This window comes from Oncorhynchus masou, chromosome 28, assembly GCF_036934945.1.
Source record: "Oncorhynchus masou masou isolate Uvic2021 chromosome 28, UVic_Omas_1.1, whole genome shotgun sequence".
NCBI lineage: Eukaryota > Metazoa > Chordata > Actinopteri > Salmoniformes > Salmonidae > Oncorhynchus > Oncorhynchus masou.
Window position 1 is genome coordinate 87,385,954 of NC_088239.1, and position 7,265 is coordinate 87,393,218.

The following is a 7,265-nucleotide window of genomic DNA, read 5'->3' on the forward strand; positions in this document are numbered from 1 at the left end:
CTACTATAACCAGTCACTACCATTACTATAACCAGTCACTACCACTACTATAACCAGTCACTACCACTACTATAACCAGTCACTACCACTACTATAACCAGTCACTACCACTACTATAACCAGTCACTACCACTACTATAACCAGTCACTACCACTACTATAACCAGTCACTACCACTACTATATCTACCATTACTACTGTAGTCACTACCACTACTATAACCAGTCACTACCACTACTAGAACCAGTCACTACCACCAGTCACTACCACTACTATAACCAGTCACTACCACTACTATAACCAGTCACTACCACTACTATAACCAGTCACTACCACTACTATAACCAGTCACTACCATTACTATAACCAGTAGTCACTACCACTACTATAACCAGTCACTACCACTACTATATCTACTGTAGTCACTACCACTACTATATCTACCATTACTACTGTAGTCACTACCACTACTATAACCAAGGTGTAAAAAAAAAAAATAAAAAGTTGGCGCCCAAAAATACCGATTTCCGATTGTTATGAAAACTTGAAATTGGCCATTCGGTTGACCTCTACTACAGAGTAACCACGTGTTATTCTCCCTCCAAGTTGGGCATGGAGTGTGACCGACGTGGGCATATAATACACCAGACAGTGTGAGGGCTATTCCATGTTTACTTGCCCAATGAACATGAAGCCATCCCTGGGAGAGCTGAGGAAGGGGCTGGGGTTGAGGCTGGGACAGGACGCAGGTCTCTCCTGGGACTGACCTGCATTCCATCTGACCTACCGGCCGGTGCAGGCTCTTCCCATCTGGTTGGTTTGACAGCATCAACAATCACTATCACCACTCATCATTTGTCACATTCACAAAAACACAGGGACAGTCCCAAATTGCACCGTATTCCCTATATAGTGCACTACTATAGACCAGGGCCTATTCCCTATATAGTGCACTACTTTAGACCAGAGCCCCTATTCCATATGTAGTGCACAATTATAGACCAGAGCCCTATATAGCACACTACTTTAGACCACACCACTATAAAAAGGCCATTTAGAATACCACTGAGGTGCCTTTAATCTACTTCCTGCCTCACGTCCCTGTGATACTGATGCCCATCGTGTTAACGTGGTGAAACCCATACCAGGGCATTCTTACTATGATGCCCACTGTGTTAACGTGGTGAAACCCATACCAGGGCATTCTTACTATGATGCCCACTGTGTTAACGTGGTGAAACCCATACCAGGGCATTCTTACTATGATGCCCACTGTGTTAACGTGGTGAAACCCATACCAGGGCATTCTTACTATGATGCCCACTGTGTTAACGTGGTGAAACCCATACCAGGGCATTCTTACTATGATGCCCACTGTGTTAACGTGGTGAAACCCATACCAGGGCACTGTGTTCTTACTATGATGCCCACTGTGTTAACGTGGTGAAACCACTACCAGGGCATTCTTACTATGATGCCCACTGTGTTAACGTGGTGAAACCCATACCAGGGCCTTCTTACTATGATGCCCACTGTGTTAGCGTGGTGAAACACATGCAGTGTTTTCGACAAGCGGCTATAAAGCCGATTACAGATACATTTTCAGAAGGCAAATTTTAACACTGAACCTGCTATGGTCGATGTCTCCGCCCCGAGGAAATCTAAATAGCACAATACTAAACAAATGTCTCAATCTGCACATCTGCCTGTATCGCACTTACGCATCTGCTGTGAAAGATGACAGAGCGGTGTCTGCACAGACCATGAGACATCACGAAAAACGGTCTTCTCACAAAATCATCTGGAACGGTTTGTCCTACAAACTGTTCTGCCACGCACGTGACGGCCGGGGAGGGGTGAAGCTCACCGCCATTGGAATCTGGAGCAGTGGAAACACGTTCTCTGGAGTGATGAATCACGCTTCATCATCTGGCAGTTCGACGGACAAATCTGGATTTGGTGGATGGCAGGAGAAGACTATGCGTAGTGCCAACTGTAAAGTTTGGTGGAGGAGGAATAATGGCCTTGGGCTGTTTTTCATGGTTCGGGCTTAGTTCCAGTGAAGGGAAATCTTAAATGCTACAGCATACAATGACATTTTAGACGATTCTGTGCTTCCAAATGTGTGGCAACAATTCCCCCGTGCAGAAAAACGAGGTCCAAACAGAAATTGTTTGTCGAGATCGAAGAGGAAAAACTTGACTGGATTCCACAGAGCCCTAACCCCATCTAACACCTTTGGGATGAATTGAAATGCCACCTGCGAGCCAGGCCTAATCACTCAACATCAGTACCCGACCTCACTAAAGCTCTTGGACCCGCCGCAGTGTTCCAACATCTAGTGGAAAGCCTTCCCAGAAGAGTGGAGGCTGTTATAGCAGCAATGTTCCAACATCTAGTGGAAAGCCTTCCCAGAAGAGTGGAGGCTGTTATAGCAGCAATGTTCCAACATCTAGTGGAAAGCCTTCCCAGAAGAGTGGAGGCTGTTATAGCAGCAATGTTCCAACATATAGTGGAAAGCCTTCCCAGAAGAGTGGAGGCTGTTATAGCAGCAATGTTACAACATCTAGTGGAAAGCAGCAATGTTCCAACATCTGGAAAGCCTTCCCAGAAGAGTGGAGGCTGTTATAGCAGCAATGTTCCAACATCTAGTGGAAAGCCTTCCCAGAAGAGTGGAGGCTGTTATAGCAGCAAAAGGGGGGATGGGGGCAGTCCATAGTGGAAATCCCAGAAGAGTGGAGGCTTTTAGAATGATATAGCAGCAAAGGGGGATGTCCATATTAATGCCAATGATTTTAGAATGATATGTTCAACGAGCAGGTGTCCACATGTAGTCCATGTATTAGATGACAGGATCTGACAAATTCAATTTTCTATATTCAGTTAATTTTAAGGAGTTGTCAGCACCATATCAAATCCATGTACATCTTAATGTATTGGCAAATAAAGGTAGTTCTGATTCAAAGCAAAACAAAGTGAAAAAAAAAAGATTACTTTTGTCCAAACCATTGTTATTGAGACCTCAGACCGGCACCCAGCATTGAACACAGCCCTCTCAGAGCCAGAGAGAGACTACACCAAGGCGTAGACTTTGGGGACATGCCAAAAACCAACAGGAATGTTTGATGACTATCAATCTGTCCTTGCCAATGTTTAAGCAAAAGACTGAAATAATCTGTAAGAGCTACGGGGCAGCATAGAGACTGGGGGATTACAGGACGACAGCATAGAGCCTGGAGGATTACAGGACGACAGCATAGAGCCTGGAGGATTACAGGACGACAGCATAGAGCCTGGGGGATTACAGGACGACAGCATAGAGCCTGGAGGATTACAGGACGACAGCATAGAGACTGGGGAATTACAGGACGACAGCATAGAGCCTGGAGGATTACAGGACAGCATAGAGCCTGGGGGACAGCATAGAGCCTGGAGGATTACAGGGACAGCATAGAGCCTGGAGGATTACAGCATAGAGCCTGGAGGATTACAGGACATAGACAGCAGAGAGCCTGGAGGATTACAGGACGACAGCATAGAGCCTGGGGGATTACAGGACGACAGCATAGAGCCAGGATACAGCATAGAGCCTGGGGGATTACAGGACGACAGCATAGAGCCTGGGGATTACAGCATAGAGCCTGGGGGACAGGACAGGACAGCATAGAGCCTGGGGAGGATTGCAGGACGACAGCATAGAGCCTGGGGGATTACAGGATGACAGCATAGAGCCTAGAGGGGATTACAGGACAGGACAGCATAGAGCCTGGGGGATTACAGGACGACAGCATAGAGCCTGGGGGATTACAGGACGACAGCATAGAGCCTGGAGGATTACAGGGACAGCATAGAGCCTGGAGGATTTGACAGCATAGAGCCTGGGGGATTACAGGGACAGCATAGAGCCTGGAGGATTACAGGATGACAGCATAGAGCCTGGGGGATTACAGGACGACAGCATAGAGCCTGGGGGATTACAGGACAGCATAGAGCCTGGGGGATTACAGACGACAGGACAGCATAGAGCCTGGAGGATTACAGGACGACAGCATAGAGCCTGGGGGATTACAGGACGACAGCATAGAGCCTGGGGGATTGGGGGAGCATAGAGCCTGGGGGATTACAGGACGACAGCATAGAGCCTGGGGGATTACAGGCCATAGAGCCTGGGGATTACAGGATGACAGCATAGAGCCTGGGGGATTACAGGAGACCATAGAGCCTGGGGATTACAGGATGACGGCATAGAGCCTGGGGGATTACAGGACGACAGCATAGAGCCTGGGGGATTACAGGGTGACAGCATAGAGCCTGGGGGATTACAGGACGACAGGACAGCATAGAGCCTGGAGGATTACAGGACGACAGCATAGAGCCTGGGGATTACAGGACGACAGCATAGAGCCTGGGGGATTACAGGACGACAGCATAGAGCCTGGGGGATTACAGGACGACAGCATAGAGCCTGGGGGATTACAGGACGACAGCATAGAGCCTGGAGGATTACAGGCACAGCATAGAGCCTGGAGGATTACAGGATGACAGCATAGAGCCTGGGGGATTACAGGACGACAGGATAGCATACAGGAGACGGCTAGAGCCTGGGGATTACAGGACGACGGCATAGAGCCTGATTACAGGGCATAGAGCCTGGGGGATTACAGGACGAGCATAGAGCCTGGGGGATTACAGGACGACAGCATAGAGCCTGGGGATTACAGGATGACGGCATAGAGCCTGGGGGATTACAGGACGACAGCATAGAGCCTGGGGGATTACAGGACGACAGCATAGAGCCTGGAGGATTACAGGACCACAGCATAGAGCCTGGGGGATTACAGGACTGGGGGATTACAGCATAGAGCCTGGGGGATTACAGGACGACAGCATAGAGCCTGGGGATTACAGGACCACAGCATAGAGCCTGGGGGATTACAGGACCACAGCATAGAGCCTGGGGGATTACAGGACCACAGGATAGAGCCTGGGGGATTACAGGACCTGGGGGACAGGATAGAGCCTGGGGGATTACAGGACCACAGGATAGAGCCTGGGGGATTACAGGACAGCATAGAGCCTGGGGGATTACAGGACCACAGGATAGAGCCTGGGGGATTACAGGACCACAGGATAGAGCCTGGGGATTACAGGACCACAGGATAGAGCCTGGGGGATTACAGGACCACAGGATAGAGCCTGGGGGATTACAGGACCACAGGATAGAGCCTGGATTACAGGATTACAGGGATTACAGGACCACAGAGCCTGGGGATTACAGGGATTACAGGACCACAGCCTGGGGGATTACAGGACCACAGGATAGAGCCTGGGGATTTACAGGACCTGGAGGATTACAGGACAGGACAGCATAGAGCCTGGGGGATTACAGGACCACAGGATAGAGCCTGGGGGATTACAGGACCACAGGATAGAGCCTGGGGGATTACAGGACGACAGGACCACAGGATAGAGCCTGGGGGATTACAGCATAGAGCCTGGGGATTACAGGACACAGGATAGAGCCTGGGGGATTACAGGACCACAGGAGCCTGGGGATTACAGGACCACAGGACAGCATAGAGCCTGGGGGATTACAGGACCACAGGATAGAGCCTGGGGGATTACAGGACCACAGGATAGAGCCTGGGGGATTACAGGACCACAGGATTACAGGAGCCTGGGGGATTACAGGACCACAGGATAGAGCCTGGGGGATTACAGGACCACAGGATAGAGCCTGGGGGATTACAGGACCACAGGATAGAGCCTGGGGGATTACAGGACCACAGGATAGAGCCTGGGGGATTACAGGACCACAGGATAGAGCCTGGGGGATTACAGGACCACAGGATAGAGCCTGGGGGATTACAGGACCACAGGATAGAGCCTGGGGGATTACAGGACCACAGGATAGAGCCTGGGGGATTACAGGACCCAGGTGTTTTATTCTGAATAATTAGTCTACCAAGGATTCATCGAAGAAAAAGTTTAAAGTTGCCCAAATCGATCAACCCAGGTAACAGTTATTCCCATTTTCCAAAGCCCACATTTCATCTGTTTTTTTTTTGTCCATGGAAAAACGAAGATGCATATATTGAACTAACGTAAAAATTCAATAGCTTTACCTGGCACTGCACAGGCGCAACAAGTTATGATTCAGCTGCACGGTTTTCTGCCGTGAAATCCAGACATATTAAATAGACGTTGACCAGGAACACGACATCGGCGGTAACTACCATTAAACAGTTGTCAACAATTGATTGTGAATGATAATACGTGGCCGTGACATTTGAAAACAACCTACCTACATTTGCATAGACACCTGAAGATGCAGCTGAAGGTGCGCGAGGGAGAAGGAAAAACGGACACATCTCGTATATCTATAGGCTACGTGTTGGAGATTAAAATGTTTTATGTTCGAGATAAACAAATAAATTCCTACTTACAGTCGTTCTGTCTCAGCGATATTTACAAACTGTTGCTTGAAACGCCAAAAGATTATTTCGGAGTGAACTCCCAAACTCCAAAAAGTGAATTCCGTTATTGTGTTGGTCATCAGAGTCGCATGTGTTGTTTCTTCCAATCCAAGTTGAGGATGTGTGATCTTTTCATTTTACAGTCCATAGAGACGAGTGTGTTTTTGTGATTGCATAGTTATGGTGGCTCTCTACTTTCCTTGCGTCGTCCTCTGTAGCGTCTCAGAGCCCTGTTCGCCACTCGACGGGACTGGACCGCTGCATGACGTCACACTTTTTTCTTGAGCGCATAATTGAAAACACTCCTTTTTTTGTAGGGCGAGGGGGAGAGACACGCGACTGTATTATTTACCAATTAGCTTCCTATATGTTCTAATTTAGGTAGTTTTATTTTTCTTTGTGATATTATAGGCTAAGGTTAACTATATAGAAAGATTGTTTTTGATAGCGTTGAACTGGCACGCAAACGTTCGGTCTACAGTGATGCTAATGAGCATCACATGACGCAGCATCATAGCTCGTCAAATTGAAAATTAATTTAAGACAGAACTGCTGCTCATGCATGCCTAATTAGTTTAAAATGCATATTTTATTTTTTAATTAACAGGTGACAACAGATATCTGCATGATTTCCTGATAAAGTTTGCTTTGAAAAACATGGCTAGATTTATGTTATGCAACAGTCGGTGACATGTTTTCAGGGATGAGGGGGCATCAGAAAGGTCGTGTAAGTATTTTTGAACACGAGATGTGTTTACATAAACTAGATAAATCTCTTTAGTTGTGTTC

The 7,265-nt window shown here is 47.8% G+C and overlaps 1 protein-coding gene across 1 annotated transcript in view; it reads right to left on the bottom strand.

Moving 5' to 3' along the window:
* LOC135516936 (lysophosphatidic acid receptor 1-like) overlaps positions 1-6,733 on the bottom strand; it is a 57,711-nt gene extending 50,978 nt beyond the window's left edge. Inside the window, exon 1 of the mRNA XM_064941002.1 lies at positions 6,447-6,733. The gene's annotated coding sequence lies outside the window, so the exon portion shown is untranslated. The remainder of the gene's footprint in view (positions 1-6,446) is intronic.
* Between the last annotated feature and the right edge of the window lie 532 nt (positions 6,734-7,265).